The sequence below is a fragment of the Rosa rugosa genome, chromosome 2 (assembly GCF_958449725.1).
Source record: "Rosa rugosa chromosome 2, drRosRugo1.1, whole genome shotgun sequence".
NCBI lineage: Eukaryota > Viridiplantae > Streptophyta > Magnoliopsida > Rosales > Rosaceae > Rosa > Rosa rugosa.
The window spans coordinates 30,152,666-30,171,220 of NC_084821.1; the positions used below are offsets into that span (position 1 = coordinate 30,152,666).

An 18,555-nucleotide genomic window follows, 5' to 3' on the forward strand; every position below is an offset into this window, starting at 1 on the left:
CATATACAATGTCAATTCATATCATTAGAATCGTAATTACCTCTCTTGGAAGAGCCCTCATAATAGTTAGAGTAGTCATATCCAAAACATAATTACTTCTACACTTCTCAAACACAAAGCATCTCAAACAAAATTACATTCACCAAAAGTTTCCATTTTCTACTTAGAGGCCGATCAATCCTAACAAAATCATAATCACGAGTTTCCAGGAACTATGTTTATGTTCTAAGCAAAGAAAGGTCCAAACTTTACTTACAACGTTCATAATTGAGAGGTCTCAGAACTTCTCCTACAATCTGACCAACATTTTGAAGCGACTTCAAATCATCTTCAGTTTTGTAGACCCCCGTATTCTTTTTATTTTATTTATTGTTTATTTTAATTTGTCGAATAACGTAGGAAGCCACGTATTCGTATGGTACACAAGTATTCGCGCTTAGGTTAAGACTTTGAGGCCATTAAAAAGGATTAAGAAATTTAGAGAAAATCCAATTTGGGTCTAGAAAAGTATTTTTAAAGTATCAAGGCTTAGGATAAGCTCGGAAAATTTTTCCCGAAAGGATTCGATGAAGTATAGGAGAAATAAGGATGTTTGAAGAGGTAATTTTCGGAGTGGGGGCTTGAGAAAATTAAAAGGAAAATGAAATAGTAGCAGCCCAAGCCCATTGGCCCAAAAGGAGGGGCAGATTTGACTTTTCACAATTAAATTTGGGAGAGGTATTTAAGGAACACATCACCAAACCCTAGCCTCCATCCCCCTCATTTCTCATTTCAGCTTTCTCTCTCTAACCGAGAGCCTCTCTCTCTACCCGGTCGCCGGAAATCGCTGCCGCCGCCGTCGCTGCCGCACCGCCGCCGGTCGCCGCCGTCGCCGGAATCTGGATTTCAACCAAAATTTCCAGATTTTCTTCTCTTCATCCCCTCTTTCCATTTCTCCAACCAAAATCAAGAAATTTAGCCATTTAATCCCCCAAAAATCCTAGAACCCGAAGCTAAAATTGGGGCTTTTGTGATTTCTTCTTTCCAAGCTCAAATCAAGGTATTTTCCATCCTAATCTAGCCTATATTCCTTCGATCTATACATCTTTCTTCCTAAATCCGAGATTTTAATTTGGGTTTGTGATTTTGTTTGCATGAACCCGATTTCTCCTTGAACCATCAAGCTAGGCTATGGGTTTGGCAAGGATTTTTGGTAAGGATCTATCCATGCAACCTTGTTTTCGAGTTTTTGGTTGAGATGTTGATTATGGACGGATTTGTAGGTGAAGAAGGCCAAGGAGAAGGTATATGACGTGATTTTTGAAGGAGAAAGGGTAAGGAATGGGTTTTGGACAAACCCTAGAATTTTTGGAATTTATTTGGTTGATTTTGATTTTATGGAGCTATTGTTGTTGTTGGAAAATTGTGAAAATTAGGTGTTTGAGGATGGTTTAATTAGTAGGATTGTATTAGCATAATTTTCAAAGTGTTGGAATTTTTGTGTTGATTGTTTTGGTGATTGTTGTTGTGCATTTTGACCAAAAGAAAAAGAAAAGGAAGAAGAAGAGAAATTGCTTTATTTTTTGGAAGAAAAAGAAAATAAAGAAAATGGTAAAAGTTGGATTAATTGAGTTTTTACCATGGTAAGGTGGTAAAAAGTGAAGAAGGTGAAAGTAAAGGTAAATTCAGTAAAAAGGAGGTAAAAGGTAAAAGTGAAAGTGTGGAGGTAAAAGTCATGGTAAAAGTGAAAAGGTGAAAAAGGAGAAGTAAATGGATAAAAGTAAAAGTAAAACTTTATTTATAATTATTTACTTATTTATTTTTGATAAATAATAAATAATGGTAAATAAAGGATTATTTGGTCAAAAGTCAGAAGTCAAAGTCAAAGGTCAAAAGTCAACTCCGAGAGTTGACCAGGGTTGACCGACCTCGTAAAACATAAGGATCGACTCAACTTTGGTCGCTCGGATTGGCGAAAGTTTAGCGGAGCGATAAGGACGTTTTCCTTTTTAAGAAAGAAGTTAGTTTCCCAAATTGGTAAAGGTTGAAAGAAATAATTAATGGTCTCATTGAAATAAAAATGATTTAGTATGCGCGATTACTTAAAGTTGATCATGATGTTTACCTGGATAATTACTTACAAACTAAGTAATGGTTTAGGAAACACGATCGTTAAGGAAGCTTAAGCGGAAAGCATCAGAGTGTGGAGTACGCCAACATTTTCCAGGTAGGGTGAGCTGTCCCTTCCTTGTTAGAGGCTTTTCGATATATGTGGAATGCTCTAGTATGATATTATGTTGCCTGCAAGTATTTTTGGTTGTTCATTAGTCGATGCCTCGCGATACATGTGTTTTCAGAACTGATAATTGTTGATTGCGAAAACCGAGGCTAGACTTGCATGTTGAGATACTGTACCCTTTTGTTTGTTGTGTTTGTGACCTGAAAGTGAATGATAGGAGCATAAAATGCGACGTTTATAATGTTTAAACCCTATATTTTGCTAAGTTATTTCCTTTATCTTGATCAATTTAACTTAGTTAGTGTTTTTACAGGTAAAATGGAGTCTCAAAGTCCAAAAATGGCTAAGGAAGGCACAAGTGGCGCAGAAATTGACACGCTTTGAGCAAGCGCATAATTTAACCCTGAAATGTCATTAGTAGTATAAGTAAGTAGGGATCGTTCTATTCCGGGGATTGAGGGTACACCTGTCATTGTCAAACAATTAAACAATTAAAATTAAAACAAAGTATAATATTCACAAAGATATTCACATGTATAAACAATTATTTACGAAAAAGGGGGGATTTAGATTTAAGTGTGGGGGAAGGGATTTACATTTTTGTTTTCAGTCATATATATTGAAAAATACAAAAAAATCAAAAAATGTCAAAAATAACAAAAATTTTCGTTGCTTTTATTGAGTCTTAGGATGCCCTTTCAACTGTCTAGGATGATTCTATATCTCTGAAATCATGACTAAAAGATGATCACAAAATTGAGATGACTTAAAATGGTATTCTTTGGTTAATTGAGATATATGAAAAAATGTATGCATGTGTAGTGGATATGGATTTCGTGACTTTGGTACAGAATATGAGCATGTTAAGATGAGTTTTGATTCATATAAACCCATGTGAGATAATTGTGCCCATGTCCCTTTTCTTGGAGTGAAATGAAAAATATATTCTTAAATTCTTGGCGATGTTTTGATGATCTCATTATTCTTTCATCTTGATTGACTACTTGCCATAGATTAAGTTTGATGGACTAGAGAATGCTAGAATTCGCTCTTGTGCTTGTTGAGACATTATATCAATACATGGCCCTGATTCTGGAAGGGATAGAGGCAACCTAGGAATTACCACCATTGCCATATAAACATGTGTCCTTAATTGTGCCCGTCGTGGGACTCCCCTAGATAAACCCCTTTGAGCCTACGTTAAGCCTTTTCTTTCATCACTCTTAAAATCTTTAACCTAAGCCCTAGTATAGCTATAACCCTACCCTTTGTTCTAAGAACTTAGTGGAGCTAAATTGAGACTTTACTTGAAGATTTTTGGCGTCAACAATGAAGGATGAGAAGAGGTGAAAGTTCAAGTGTGGGGGTAGACTTGTCCATGGAAGAAAATGTATGAAAAAGCCGAGAAAAAGAAAAAAAAAAATGCACGGCTAGAAAATAAAAAGAAAGAAAAAGAAAGAAATATCTATGGATTTTAGTCCCCCATACTTGGTGAGTTTGAAGTTTACTTAGAATTGAAGGCCCACTATAGAAAAATTTGGCCTTTGTCCAACTCATTAGTGACCAAAGGATGTTTAGAGTGAAGTTTGGGCCCAACATGAAGACATTAGGCCCCTTTATAGCACCCCCATGGGATTATGACGTTTTTGCATACTTGGTGGATTTCTAGAAGTCTCTCTACATTTACATGAGCTCTGCTAGGTTTTTAGGACACTTTGATAAATTCCTTACCCTTCGTTTCTTTAAACCTTGAGCCATAGCCCCATTACAACCCTTGAGAAGACCTTCTTGATCCTTAAGATGGGACAGCCCTTGATGTGGAGATGAGTTACAAGAGTTGAACCTATGGCTTGGGTCCATCCGTGCAAGTAGTTGGTATCCTTCATGAGATCTTTAAAGAAAATTATACTTGTGCTTTCGTTTCTTGCATTATGTGATATACTTGCTATCTTTCACATATACTTGAGTGTATAAGCTTTTAAGCATTGCCCGAAAAGAAGGTCCTTGAAATGAAGGTCCTTGAGGACGTTGGAAACTCCCACCAAGAGGGTTTTGAACATTCTCATTGTTGGTCCACTTGAAGTTGGGGTGGTCCCTCCATCCAGGGTTATAGGTATTCGAATATGGATCATACCTTGGACGTTGGGGGCCCCCTTGGTTCCCTTGATAGCCTCCTATGGCATTCACAGACTCCCAACCACCATTTTCACTTAGTTGAGGACATTGATCCGTAGGATGTCCTTGGGTAAAGCATACCCCACAAGCAGAAGGTCCTCCTTGGCCTTGAGTAGTCGCCACTTTGTTCACAAGAAGGGTGAGTTTGCTCAATTGATCCGCAATGGCAGGACTAGTGCTCACCTCATTGACCCTACGAGTGGTCTGTCTCACACCCTCATACTGTTGAGTGTTTAGGGCACGATTAGCAATCAATTCTTTCCCAGCAGCAGGTGACTTATCCACAAAAGCTCCTCCAGCTGCAGCATCAAGCATTTGCCTTTCCAAAGGTAGGAGTCCTTCATAAAAACATGTAAGGAGGGTCTCATCCTTCATTTGATGTTGAGGACATTGCGCAAGTAAGGAATTGAACCTCTCATAGTAGGCAGAATAGGACTCATCTTGGGCTTGCTCGATTCCACTGAGCTTCTTTCTGAGTGTGATGACCTTCGAAGCTGGGAAGTACTTTTCCAAGAAGGCCTTCATCATTGTGTCCCATGAAGTGATACGTCCAGCAGGAAGCTCATATAGCCAATCTTTGGCTCTGTCAGCTAAGGAGAAGGGAAATGCCTTCATCTTGAGAATGTTCTCATCTGCTCCTTGTGGTTGCATATTTGCACACACAGCCTGGAATGCTCGAAGATGCTTGTTGGCGTCCTCCATATTGAGGCCATGGAAAATAGGGAGCTGGTGCAATAATCCACTCTTCAGCTCAAACTCTGCCTGTCTTCCTGCAGCTGGGGCAGGGTACACAATACTCGAAGGAGGTCCTCCTTCGACTGTTGCTGTAGAGAGTTCCCTAATGGATGCCATTCTCTCTTCTTTGACTTCTTCAGGTGGTGGTGAAGGTGGTGGTGTGGAGTTGTACGAAACCAAAGGTGAAGGTGTACGTGAAGGTGGAGATGGAGTAGGTGTAGGTGATGTGGACTCCTCAGAAGAATAGATCCTCTTCCCTTGCTCGTTAAATTTGTAATCTTTGAATGGCAAAGAGGAAGGTCTTCTGTACTCAAGTTGTGGAGGATTCTTCAAACGAGCAAGTCTTTCTTCAATCTCTCGTGCACTAGGGATTTTAGAAGGCTCGGTCATTCATGGATATCCTGAACAACATTAAGAAGCACACAAGTTAGTAAATTACAAAATACACAAAATACAAGTTAATATTTTATACAAGAAAAACGTCACTATTCACAATTCAACAAAAGAGACTTACAAAGTTTGGACAAGTAAGAGAAGTAAGAAAACAAAACAATTTACACGTGAAGGTTATGTACAAGTACTTTATTTTTACATGGAAACGTTTTAAACATAGTTAATATCTCAATTGATTCCAAGTTGTAAGTCGAGCCCAATAGAAACCACTACTATTGGTGAGCTACGATATAGGGATAGTCGCTTAGACATAAGTCACTTTCCTTTGTTTCAGAAGGCCAGATAGCCAGATTAAGAGGTAAGTGAGAGGGAGGACTCATTTTGGTGATACTACGGAGGCTACTCCCTTATTGTGGTTTACGCACAGTCTATAGTATCTCTGAGATCCAATTTGAACCCATCACCCAGGGTCTCAACCTAAGACACCATCTGTAATGCCCCTTACTCAGCTTGGAAATTACTCATGTGTTAAACTGTTCTCCAAGTGCTAATAAAGGCCGCCCTCAACCTCATACGACCTTAGAAAGGTACGAATGAAGGGTTAAAGCCAATATTAACAAAACGGCCCTTGTCTACTCATACGATTTTACACACTTACAACAATTAACTCCAATTTTATTTTCTTTAAGTATAATTCTTTACAAATATAATTAGACAAAACAAGTACCAAAACTTTCACACATGTACAAAACGTCACTATTCACATCTAATTATTATTATTATTATTATTATTATTTTTTTTTTTTTTTTACAATTATTTTCAACATTTAGGTACGGGAACAGGGAATCTCGGAGTGCAATGGGCTGGAACAGCTACCTTTCCAAGATTATGTTTAATCCAATATACCTTAATGCATCACAACATGATCTTACATTTTCTTGTGTTATGAATATTATTGATATCAAATCTAATTCCGAGCGGTAAATCAAGTGGACGTGCGGCCCAAGTATAATCGCCTAGACACTAAGTCCCTCCTACATCCTTTGGGCAACCTTACTGAAATGGCCAGGTAGGGGAGGGCGATCACAAGAGGTAGGATCCATTTTGGCATAGGCTACTCCCTCATTGAGGTTTACGCCCATTTGTAAGCACTTCTGGATCCAGAACCCGTTATGAACGTTGTCCCCTTCCTAGACACCATCTCACATAGGCTATACTTACTTGGATATAAAAGGTCCTAAGTGTGAAGACAGTTCAATGAATGTTAATAAAGGCCGCCCTCAACCTTAAGGGACCTGAACTAGGTACCAATAAGGGGTTTAGGCCAATATTAATAAACACGACTTCACCTATTCCTTCTTTAATTTACAACTAACAATTAAACTCGTGTTCAACAATAAAAATAACAACCTAAGTAATTAATTAACTAATTTTCGACAATTACAAAATAATTAACAAGTAATTTTTTTTTTTTTTTTCGGTCACAATATAAACAACACAATATATTCACAAAGTGACAAATGATTTTTCAATCCCCGGCAACGGCGCCAAAAATTGACACGCTTTGAGCAAGCGCATAATTTAACCCTGAAATGTCATTAGTAGTATAAGTAAGTAGGGATCGTTCTATTCCGGGGATTGAGGGTACACCTGTCATTGTCAAACCGAAACATATGATTAAAATCGATTCAAAACCCTAATATTGTTCATCTAAGTCATGAGAAAGGAGTTGATCATGATAGGAGCATTTTAATGCGACGTTTTAACTGCATTTCCCTACATTTTTCTGCGCCATTTCCTTGAAAAATCCTTGTTTTGGAAAGTTTCCATTCTTTGATTGGGAAAGTTCCTTATTGTAGAAAGTTTCCATTTTTGTAGTTTTCATTTCTCATTTCTGGCAAGTTTCCATTTTCAGTTTAGGAAAGTTTCTATTTTTCATTTTTAGTAAGTTTCTATTTTATAATTAGGTGAGTTTCTATTTTTCATACTAGTTTCTATTTTCAGGACCTCCGAGCTAAAAAGTGGAAATGAACGCACGAATGGAAAGAGGAGCCTGCGAACATCAAGACGAACAAATATGAGAGAAAACGGCCCACACATTTGAGCAGAAATGAAGAAATAAGCTTTCCTAGTCCAACCAGGAAATCCTACGAAATGGAGGAAGGCTTCCCTAGCAAGTTTCCAACGCAACTATGAAAAAGAAATGGAAAAACAATGTGTTTTGCGTTGGAAGATGATAAGGCTTGAAGATGAAGCAACGAGGCCCAAGAACTCTATGGATTTTCGGCAAAATGGATCAAGGCCCATCAAAGCCCATGACATTAGGGTTTGTGACGCAAAACCCTAACCCTAAAGATGTTTTGCCGTGAAAATCAAAGGGGAGAGAGAGAAGGTGGCGTGAAAATCAAAAGAAGAATAAAAGATTACACAAGAGATTTTCTAGGGTGAAGTTTATGGAAAGAATTCATTCCTAGAAACCCTAAGTATGTTTTGGCCGAAATATCAAGAAGAAAATCAGAAAATAATCAAGGAATTTCAGCAAGAATATATTAGGGTATCTTCTTGGAGTTTTATGATTGGTTGGATGACACACTAGGGCTTACTTGGCAATTTCTCATTGGTGGAAGCTATGTGGAATTATTAATTTAATTCCTTGGAAAATAAATCAGAAATTCACGGCTTGGAGACCAAGTTTGGCCGTTCCCTATATATACTCTCTACCCTAGACGTCTCAAGGACCACTACACAATTCAGAAAATTCTCTCTACGCGCGGAAGCTCTCTCCATTCTCTAGTTCAACTTTTGGCGTTTTCAAGCAAGGAAGGAAGAAGCAAGGACTAGGCCGTGAGCATCATCAACCATTCCACCTTGAAGCCGTGTTCTTTGAAGTTTGCTTTCAAGCTTCATTGGTTCATCATTCGAGTCATTCATCCATCTCTCCATTCACGGTGTAATTCAACCTTCTTTCTTGTAATCACTTTTGATTCTCCTTGTTTGATTTCGTTGGATGTTGTTCTAGTTAACATTGATGTTTGAACAAGATTTATATTTTGAAATTTTATGATTAAATGAAGATTTCGATTCATACTTTGTGATTCCAAAGTTGCTTATGTGTGATTGTTCGATTGAATTTGCTTTATAGATAACTTTTGTATTTTAATCTTATGTGGTTCAAAACACTTAGGGTTTGGATATGAATGGTGCTAGGTTTAAGAACATGAAATCGGCTTTTCGTTTTGTGTAAACTTGAATCAAAGTAGTAAAGGTTTTGGACAAAAATCAAATTCAATTGAAGAGGATTGCAATTAGATGAACTTATTCATACTAAGTTGTACACTTGAGTTGATAGCCTTTCTTTGAACTTCTTGCGTTGAACATGTATGATTGACTAGCTTTCTAGGGTTTGATTACATGTTTGATAGGATTAGTCTTTGTGCTTTCACTTAGATTAATTAGCAATGAAAAGTAAAATATGGGAAATCGTTTGCTTTCGAATGTTTCACATGATCAACTCCTTTCACATGACTTGGAAGAACAATGTAGGGTTAATTCGAATTTAATCATGAACTTGGTTTTAATCTTTGTTTCTTACATTTCATTCTTGTATTTGTGTTTTTGTTTATACTTAGTTTTAATTCTTATTTTTAATTTTCGAAAAACAAACCAAAAACCTAAAAACCCCCCTAAATTCGTGAATAGTGTTTATATGTGTAAATATTATACTTTGTTTTATTTTAATTGTTTAAATTGTCTTACATTGACAGGTGTACCCTCAATCCCCGGAATAGAACGATCCCTACTTGCTTATACTACTAATGATATTTCTAGGGTTAAATTATATGCTTGCTTTGAGCGTATCAATTTTTGGCGCCGTTGCCGGGGATTGAAAAATCATTTGTCACTTTGTGAATATATTGTGTTGTTTATATTGTGATCGAAAAAAAAAAAAAAAAAAAAAATTTACTTGTTAATTATTTTGTAATTGTCGAAAATTAGTTAATTAATTACTTAGGTTGTTATTTTTATTGTTGAACACGAGTTTAATTGTTAGTTGTAAATTAAAGAAGGAATAGGTGAAGTCATGTTTATTAATATTTGCCTAAACCCCTTATTGGTACCTAGTTCAGGTCCCTTAAGGTTGAGGGCGGTCTTTATTAACATTCATTGAACTGTCTTCACACCTAGGACCTTTTTCATCTAAGTAAGTATAGCCTATGTGGGATGGTGTCTAGGAAGGGGACAACGTTCATAACGGGTTTGGATCCAGAAGTGCTTACAAATGGGCGTAGCTCATGCCAAAATGGATTCTGCCTCTTGTGTTCGTCCTCCCCTACCTGGCCATTTCAGTAAGGTTGCCCAAAGGATGTAGGAGGGACTTAGTGTCTTGACGATTATACTTGGGCTGCACGTCCACTTGATTTACCGCTTGGAATTAAATTTGATATCAATAATATTTATGACAAACGAAAATGTAAGAATATGTTGTGACACTTAAGGTATATTGGATTAAACATAATCTTGGAAAGGTAGCTGTTACAGCCCATTGCACTCCAAGATTCCCTGTTCCCGTACCTAAGTGTTGAAATAATTGTAAATAAAAGAAAAGAAAATAAGTTTAATTGTATAAAATTTTCGTGAATAGTAAAAATCAGGTTTTTGGAAGTATGAATTTTATTATGAGTTTTTGACCATAATGGAATAGGTGAAGGACTTTGTCTTTAACATTAGTCTTGCACCCTTCTCTTTCATGTGGCGCACCTTAGTAGCATAGGGTGTCTAGGTTGATTGGATACGAGAAGTGCTAGCAAAGGGTCTCGTCCCCTGCTAAACAAGTGAGCTGAGCTCCGCCAAAATCGTTCCTTTGCTACCTGGCTCTGTGTGAAAAGAGTTACCAAAAGATTGAGGAGGGCGACTAGTATTAAGGATCTAGCCCTTGGGCCGCACGTCTAAACTTTGGTTAAGAGCTTATAATGGGATTCAAGCTTTTATTAACTATGTCACACCCTAACTAAACTTGGACATAAAGGTGATGTTTTCTATTGTGGAAATTTTGTGTATTTTACTTCTCTTTATCCTTGTATCTTACTTCTCTTTATACTTGTAAAAAAAAAAAAAAACATTGTGAATAGTAACGTTTTTGTATAAATCATTAATTTGTATTTCTTTTATTGTATAGTCACTAACTTTATTTAGTGGAGGTCCGTCTGGCTGAAAGACGTTAAATTCAAGCGCTGCTTGGGAGGCAACCCAATTCAGAAGTAGCTGTGAAGGAGTCTACACACGCAGCTTTGATTTCTCCTTCCCTATTTCTCTTTATTTTCATGTTTTCTTTTTAAGTGTGGGGGAAGGGATTTACATTTTTGTTTTCAGTCATATATATTGAAAAATACAAAAAAATCGAAAAATGTCAAAAATAACAAAAATTTTCGTTGCTTTTATTGAGTCTTAGGATGCCCTTTCAACTGTCTAGGATGATTCTATATCTCTGAAATCATGACTAAAAGATGATCACAAAATTGAGATGACTTAAAATGGTATTCTTTGGTTAATTGAGATATATGAAAAAATGTATGCATGTGTAGTGGATATGGATTTCGTGACTTTGGTACAGAATATGAGCATGTTAAGAGGAGTTTTGATTCATATAAACCCATGTGAGATAATTGTGCCCATGTCCCTTTTCTTGGAGTGAAATGAAAAATATATTCTTAAATTCTTGGCGATGTTTTGATGATCTCATTATTCTTTCATCTTGATTGACTACTTGCCATAGATTAAGTTTGATGGACTAGAGAATGCTAGAATTCGCTCTTGTGCTTGTTGAGACATTATATCAATACATGGCCCTGATTCTGGAAGGGATAGAGGCAACCTAGGAATTACCACCATTGCCATATAAACCTGTGTCCTTAATTGTGCCTGTCGTGGGACTCCCCTAGATAAACCCCTTTGAGCCTACGTTAAGCCTTTTCTTTCATCACCCTTAAAATCTTTAACCTAAGCCCTAGTATAGCTATAACCCTACCCTTTGTTCTAAGAACTTAGTGGAGCTAAATTGAGACTTTACTTGAAGATTTTTGGCGTCAACAATGAAGGATAAGAAGAGGTGAAAGTTCAAGTGTGGGGGTAGACTTGTCCATGGAAGAAAATGTATGAAAAAGCCGAGAAAAAGAAAAAAAAAAAAATGCACGGCTAGAAAATAAAAAGAAAGAAAAAGAAAAAAATATCTATGGATTTTAGTCCCCCATACTTGGTGAGTTTGGAGTTTACTTTGAATTGAAGGCCCACTATAGAAAAATTTGGCCTTTGTCCAACTCATTAGTGACCAAAGGATGTTTAGAGTGAAGTTTGGGCCCAACATGAAGACATTAGGCCCCTTTATAGCACCCCCATGGGATTATGACGTTTTTGCATACTTGGTGGATTTCTAGAAGTCTCTCTACATTTACATGAGCTCTGCTAGGTTTTTAGGACACTTTGATAAATTCCTTACCCTTCGTTTCTTTAAACCTTGAGCCATAGCCCCATTACAACCCTTGAGAAGACCTTCTTGATCCTTAAGATGGGACAGCCCTTGATGTGGAGATGAGTTACAAGAGTTGAACCTATGGCTTGGGTCCATCCGTGCAAGTAGTTGGTATCCTTCATGAGATCTTTAAAGAAAATTATACTTGTGCTTTCGTTTCTTGCATTATGTGATATACTTGCTATCTTTCACATATACTTGAGTGTATAAGCTTTTAAGCATTGCCCGAAAAGAAGGTCCTTGAAATGAAGGTCCTTGAGGACGTTGGAAACTCCCACCAAGAGGGTTTTGAACATTCTCATTGTTGGTCCACTTGAAGTTGGGGTGGTCCCTCCATCCAGGGTTATAGGTATTCGAATATGGATCATACCTTGGACGTTGGGGGCCCCCTTGGTTCCCTTGATAGCCTCCTATGGCATTCACAGACTCCCAACCACCATTTTCACTTAGTTGAGGACATTGATCCGTAGGATGTCCTTGGGTAAAGCATACCCCACAAGCAGAAGGTCCTCCTTGGCCTTGAGTAGTCGCCACTTTGTTCACAAGAAGGGTGAGTTTGCTCAATTGATCCGCAATGGCAGGACTAGTGCTCACCTCATTGACCCTACGAGTGGTCTGTCTCACACCCTCATACTGTTGAGTGTTTAGGGCACGATTAGCAATCAATTCTTTCCCAGCAGCAGGTGACTTATCCACAAAAGCTCCTCCAGCTGCAGCATCAAGCATTTGCCTTTCCAAAGGTAGGAGTCCTTCATAAAAACATGTAAGGAGGGTCTCATCCTTCATTTGATGTTGAGGACATTGCGCAAGTAAGGAATTGAACCTCTCATAGTAGGCAGAATAGGACTCATCTTGGGCTTGCTCGATTCCACTGAGCTTCTTTCTGAGTGTGATGACCTTCGAAGCTGGGAAGTACTTTTCCAAGAAGGCCTTCATCATTGTGTCCCATGAAGTGATACGTCCAGCAGGAAGCTCATATAGCCAATCTTTGGCTCTGTCAGCTAAGGAGAAGGGAAATGCCTTCATCTTGAGAATGTTCTCATCTGCTCCTTGTGGTTGCATATTTGCACACACAGCCTGGAATGCTCGAAGATGCTTGTTGGCGTCCTCCTGATAGGAGCATAAAGTGCGACGATATTATTGAGTATATGCCCCATTTTAGACTTGTTTCTCCCTTAAGTTTCGTGTTTTGAGTCATCGAGTCAGTTTAAGAGTCTTGTGCAGTGTTTGGCGTAAAATAGGCGCAAAATGCGAAATTTATGAAAAAAATCCTAACGGGATCAGGATTCCTTACCGTCGACGTTTTTGCGGTCTTTACATTAATTCCCTTTATTTTCTCTTAAAAAAATCTGATATTCTCCACCTTTTTGTAGGAAATTTAAGACGTTTGACCAAGCAATGAAGAAGGGAAATAAAGGAGAAAGACGTTTCAGCTGGAAAATAAATAAAGGAGAAAGACGTTTTCAGTTCGGGAATAAAGGAGAAAGACGTTTCAGCTGTTAAAAGACCCCATTATGAGAGGAGTTAAGGCCATAAAGGAGACGTTTTCAGTTGGAAAATTAAAGGAATTATGATGCAATCCCATCCGTCCAATGATGAAGGGTATGATCGACAAAAGCCAACCAATGCTCCCCTATAAATAGGCAACGTCCAGAACAGAATTTCTATCACTTCCTAGCCAAGATCACTTCCCGGCCCATCACTTCCCGGCCTATCACTTCCTAGCCAAGATCACTTCCTTGCCTATCACTTCCCGGCCTATCACTTCCCGGCCAAAAACTATTCCGAGACTCTGCCCAATTCACTCCTTAAACTTCCATCACTTACAAGACCGTGACCACCATCCATCCATCATTCTACGAAGTTCTTAGGCGCTGAGTCAAGGACACTCCACCACCATAGCAGAGACGAGTTCATCACCTTGTTGCCAAGCCGCTGAGGAAAGCTTCAAAGTGTAACTATGACTCTACTTACAATTTTTGTTTCGGTTTTGTGGGTTTGGATTTGTGAGTTGTGTAATTGGAGACATGAGATTTTCAGAATATTTTTATTAATATTTTTGAGATTTTCAGTTTATTATTGAGTTAATTTCGAGAATTCTTTTATGATGCATGTTACAATCTTGTGCCCTTTTACGTGTTTAGGTAATTTTCAGAGTTAGGTTCATAAGTTTGCATGCTAGAATAACGGTGAGAGTTCTTGTGTGTTTGCTTAATTTGCCAAGAGTAATTATTATTTGTTAAGGCGTTGAGTTAAACAAGTAGTAATTAGTTCTAACGAGTGGTAAAAATCATGTCTTAATGATTAAACGATTCTGGAAATTACGTGTTAAATTCTATGTGTAATGGTTAATTTGCACGTGTGAGTTGATTCGAGGGTTAGATAATACTACTAGTTAAGAGAATTACGCTGAGTGTTTTCGAAAATTAGTAGTATTAGGCTTGGTAAGGACTTTTCCGATCCAAGCCTACATTAGAACGAATCAGATAAATGGATTGATCCGCTGAGGCTTTTCATTTGGGCTCTTATCTAGGCATTTAAGATGGGCACATTTTTGTAGCATGTTGAAATGAATTTTTTGTTTTTACACTTAATAATTTCTGAGTGGTATTGGTCTAGGTTAGGGAAGTCGATCATTGTATATAGTTTTATTTGTTTTGTTTTTATTTTAAGTAGATTAGGAACCAAATCTCAAAACCCCCCATTTTATTCTTTTATTTGTTAATTGACCTTTTTGTGTAGGTGTACCCTACAATCCCCGGACTGAACGATCCCTGTTTATCCTATACTGACAACTACATTTTTGCAGGGTTAAATTGTGAGGCTATTTTAGCCGCATCACCTCCATATTGAGGCCATGGAAAATAGGGAGCTGGTGCAATAATCCACTCTTCAGCTCAAACTCTGCCTGTCTTCCTGCAGCTGGGGCAGGGTACACAATACTCGAAGGAGGTCCTCCTTCGACTGTTGCTGTGGAGAGTTCCCTAATGGATGCCATTCTCTCTCCTTTGACTTCTTCAGGTGGTGGTGAAGGTGGTGGTGTGGAGTTGGACGAAACCAAAGGTGAAGGTGTACGTGAAGGTGGAGATGGAGTAGGTGTAGGTGATGTGGACTCCTCAGAAGAATAGATCCTCTTCCCTTGCTCGTTAAATTTGTAATCTTTGAATGGCAAAGAGGAAGGTCTTCTGTACTCAAGTTGTGGAGGATTCTTCAAACGAGCAAGTCTTTCTTCAATCTCTCGTGCACTAGGGATTTTAGAAGGCTCGGTCATTCATGGATATCCTGAACAACATTAAGAAGCACACAAGTTAGTAAATTACAAAATACACAAAATACAAGTTAATATTTTATACAAGAAAAACGTCACTATTCACAATTCAACAAAAGAGACTTACAAAGTTTGGACAAGTAAGAGAAGTAAGAAAACAAAACAATTTACACGTGAAGGTTATGTACAAGTACTTTATTTTTACATGGAAACGTTTTAAACATAGTTAATATCTCAATTGATTCCAAGTTGTAAGTCGAGCCCAATAGAAACCACTACTATTGGTGAGCTACGATATAGGGATAGTCGCTTAGACATAAGTCACTTTCCTTTGTTTCAGAAGGCCAGATAGCCAGATTAAGAGGTAAGTGAGAGGGAGGACTCATTTTGGTGATACTACGGAGGCTACTCCCTTATTGTGGTTTACGCACAGTCTATAGTATCTCTGAGATCCAATTTGAACCCATCACCCAGGGTCTCAACCTAAGACACCATCTGTAATGCCCCTTACTCAGCTTGGAAATTACTCATGTGTTAAACTGTTCTCCAAGTGCTAATAAAGGCCGCCCTCAACCTCATACGACCTTAGAAAGGTACGAATGAAGGGTTAAAGCCAATATTAACAAAACGGCCCTTGTCTACTCATACGATTTTACACACTTACAACAATTAAGTATTTAACAAAATTCATAACTCCAATTTTATTTTCTTTAAGTATAATTCTTTACAAATATAATTAGACAAAACAAGTACCAAAACTTTCACACATGTACAAAACGTCACTATTCACATCTAATTATTATTATTATTATTATTATTATTATTTTTTTTTTTTACAATTATTTTCAACATTTAGGTACGGGAACAGGGAATCTCGAAGTGCAATGGGCTGGAACAGCTACCTTTCCAAGATTATGTTTAATCCAATATACCTTAATGCATCACAACATAATCTTACATTTTCTTGTGTTATGAATATTATTGATATCAAATCTAATTCCGAGCGGTAAATCAAGTGGACGTGCGGCCCAAGTATAATCGCCTAGACACTAAGTCCCTCCTACATCCTTTGGGCAACCTTACTGAAATGGCCAGGTAGGGGAGGGCGATCACAAGAGGTAGGATCCATTTTGGCATAGGCTACTCCCTCATTGAGGTTTACGCCCATTTGTAAGCACTTCTGGATCCAGAACCCGTTATGAACGTTGTCCCCTTCCTAGACACCATCTCACATAGACTATACTTACTTGGATATAAAAGGTCCTAAGTGTGAAGACAGTTCAATGAATGTTAATAAAGGCCGCCCTCAACCTTAAGGGACCTGAACTAGATACCAATAAGGGGTTTAGGCCAATATTAATAAACACGACTTCACCTATTCCTTCTTTAATTTACAACTAACAATTAAACTCGTGTTCAACAATAAAAATAACAACCTAAGTAATTAATTAACTAATTTTCGACAATTACAAAATAATTAACAAGTAATTTTTTTTTTTTTTTTCGGTCACAATATAAACAACACAATATATTCACAAAGTGACAAATGATTTTTCAATCCCCGGCAACGGCGCCAAAAATTGACACGCTTTGAGCAAGCGCATAATTTAACCCTGAAATGTCATTAGTAGTATAAGTAAGTAGGGATCGTTCTATTCCGGGGATTGAGGGTACACCTGTCTTTGTCAAACAATTAAACAATTAAAATTAAAACAAAGTATAATATTCACAAAGATATTCACATGTATAAACAATTATTTACGAAAAAGGGGGGATTTAGATTTTTGGTTTTTTTCGAAAATAAAACTAAGTTAACAAAACAATTAAAATGCAAAAACATAAAAATACAAATGGGATGAGAGAACAAAGATCAAAAACCGAAACATATGATTAAAATCGATTCAAAACCCTAATATTGTTCATCTAAGTCATGAGAAAGGAGTTGATCATGTGAAACATTCGAAAGCAAATAATTTCCCATATTTTACTTTTCAATGCTAATTAACCTAAGCGAAAGCACCTTGATCAATCCTATTAAACATGCAATCAAACCCTAGAAAGCTAGTCAATCATGTCATGTTCAACGCATTAGACATAGAGAAAGGCTATGAACTCAAGTGTACAACTTAGTATGGAAAAGTCCACCTAATTGCAATTCTCTTTAATTAAATTCGATCCTTGTACAAAACCTTTACTACTTTGATTCAAGTTTACACAAAACAAAAAGTTGATTTCATGTTCTTAAACCTAGCATCAATTATATCGAAACCCTAAGTGTTTGCAACCACATAAGATTAAAATACAAAAGTTATCTATTACGCAAATTTAATTAAACAAACCCACATAAGCAACTCTCGAAGAACAATAATATGAATCTGAAAATTTCATTCAATCATATAAAAATTCCAGAAATTAATATTCATTCAAACATATATGTCAACTAGAACAAAACCAACGAAATTCAAAGCAAAGGTTACAAAGTAGAGGTCGAATTACACCGTGGATGGAAGATGATGGTGGGTGAATAATGATGAATCCTTTGAACTCGAAAGCAAGCTTCAAAGGTGGATGGTGGAGGAATAGGTCACGGCTTCTTCTTCTCTTCCTTGGCCTTGCTTGAACTCGTGGCTTGCTCTAGAGGATGGAGAAACTCACGGCTATGCTAAGAAGATTTTCTGATTTTTTCTAAGTTGTAAATTGTATGGGAGGGAGCTTTGACGTTGAGAAGAGGTGAGTATATATAGGAAGCACCAAACTTGGTCTCCAAGCCATCCACTCCTCCAAGAATCCTCACGGCAATTACTTGGTTAATCCACATAGTTTCCTCCAATAAAATCTTGCCAAGTAAGCCCTATGACATGGTTCAACCAATCACAAAATTCCATTTTAATTCGCTAATAATCTTGGCCGAAATACCTTGAGATATTTTCTGATTTTTGTAGTTCAATTTCGGCCAAACTACCTTTAGAGAAAATAGGGAACGAATCTAGACACCTTTTGAGAGCTCTTTGTGTTCAACACATATTCTCTTCCCTTAAAAGTCTCCCAATAAAATCTCCACGAAATCTTCTTATTATTTTCTGATTTTTCACGGCAAAACTCCTTGTTTCTCTCTTGATTTTCACGGCAAACTCTTCTAGGGTTTAGGTTTTGCGTCACAAACCCTAATTTCATGGGCCTTGATGGGCCTTGATCCATTTTGCCAAAAATCCAATTCAATCTTTGAGTTCTTGGGCCTT

At 37.5% G+C, this 18,555-nt stretch overlaps 1 long non-coding RNA gene across 2 annotated transcripts in view; it reads left to right on the plus strand.

Annotated features, from left to right (window-relative positions):
- Positions 1–774: 774 nt before the first annotated feature.
- The window catches only part of LOC133734252 (uncharacterized), a 50,816-nt gene continuing 33,035 nt past the window's right edge, over positions 775–18,555 (plus strand). Inside the window, exons 1-5 of one of the 2 annotated variants that reach the window (XR_009858166.1) lie at positions 775–1,039; positions 1,168–1,192; positions 1,263–1,313; positions 2,140–2,206; positions 2,532–2,677. This is a non-coding gene — a long non-coding RNA (uncharacterized LOC133734252). Of the gene's footprint in view, positions 1,040–1,167; positions 1,193–1,262; positions 1,314–2,139; positions 2,207–2,531; positions 2,678–18,555 lie in introns of those variants that run through there. The other variant, XR_009858165.1, reaches the window with a different exon arrangement.